At 37.4% G+C, this 1407-nt stretch overlaps 1 non-coding gene across 1 annotated transcript; it reads left to right on the forward strand.

Annotated features, from left to right (window-relative positions):
• The first annotated feature begins 773 nt into the window (after nucleotides 1–773).
• Nucleotides 774–877, forward strand: LOC128286146 (small nucleolar RNA R71). Its single transcript, XR_008276691.1, has one exon. It is a non-coding gene; the product is annotated as a small nucleolar RNA R71 (small nucleolar RNA).
• Nucleotides 878–1407: the final 530 nt, after the last annotated feature.

Below are 1407 nucleotides of genomic sequence, written 5' to 3' on the forward strand. Positions count from 1 at the left end.
GTTACGGCTTTACAATGCTCTTTGCCCATGCTTCTCAGATTTTTTGTATCAGTTGGCGAAATACCTTCAAGTCTACTTTTGAGCTCATTGGCTAGCTGTCCCACTTGGTTTCCTAAATTCTTCAATGTTGCTGCTTGGCATTAGATTAGTTTATCATTCTTCGTTATGTACACCTTCAGCAAATTATCAAGATTACTTGAAAATTCAGTTGGTTTGGGTTGTTGCACTTGTTGAGAATATTTTGGCAGATAATTTGGTCGAAATGACATAAAAGAGTCGCTATGGTCCACCCATTGATTACTCCATGGAGAAATTGGATGATTCTGCCATAAAGAGTTGTAATAATTTGACTGTGGAACATTCCAATTTTGATTTCCCATGTAATATTTTGACTCTTGATTTGATGGGAAATTTTCAAATATATGGCCATCTCCATAGTATTCAAAAGAAATATCCTCAAACTAGTTCGGTTGTTGACCTATCAGATTACCATTGAAACCATTAACAATTATGTTCTTAAGCATAGAAGACCTAGAGGATACCTGGGCTACCAAATAAGCAAGTGTGTCTATTTCAAGTACTTCTACTGCTCGCCTTTCTTAGGCTACACGGTTGGTTGGCCATTGATAGTTATTGCTGGCAATTCTTTCAATAATCTTGTAGGCATCATTATAAGACTTAAAAAAAAGGGCTCCATTTGCTGAAGCATCCACCATCATTCTATTATGAATATTGAGACCAATATAGAAGTTTCTATTTGAATGCAGTAAGGAATGCCGTGATAAGGGCCCTTTTGTAATAACTCGAACCGCTCCCATGCCTCATATAAAGATTCTTCATAAAGTTGCTGAAATGAAGTGATCTCATTTCGAATCTTGGCGGTTAAAGATGGAGGGAAATATTTTACTAAGAAACGTTCAACCAACTCTTGCCATGTAGTTATGGAACCTGATGGTAGGGAGTTCAACCACGCTCGTGCTCTATCACTTAAGGAGTTTGGAAATAATCTCAGTCTCAAGGCGTCTTCGGCCACCCTAACCAGTTTAAATGAGTCACTGACTTCCATGAATAGCTGAAGATGAAGATGTGGATCTTCAGTAGGAATCCCACTGAATTGACCCATATTTTGCAACATTTGAAACATTACCGGCATCAACTTGAATTGTTGTGCCTCGATTCTAGTTCTCCTAATACTCAGATTGAGCTCATTGAATAGAGCAATGGCATATTGTTGAATGGCATTATTTTTCTCAAGGTAACAATGATCAGATTATGAGTATTTTAAGAAAATGTTCCTCTTGGATTTTGGTTTGGATTTCGAAATTCATATCTTTGGTCCTTCTTTGGTTCACTTGTCATGTTCCTCCTGGATTTTGGTTTGGATTTTCGAAATTCATGACTTTGGTC

This window comes from Gossypium arboreum, chromosome 12 (assembly GCF_025698485.1).
Source record: "Gossypium arboreum isolate Shixiya-1 chromosome 12, ASM2569848v2, whole genome shotgun sequence".
In the NCBI taxonomy this organism is placed as follows: Eukaryota; Viridiplantae; Streptophyta; class Magnoliopsida; order Malvales; family Malvaceae; genus Gossypium; species Gossypium arboreum.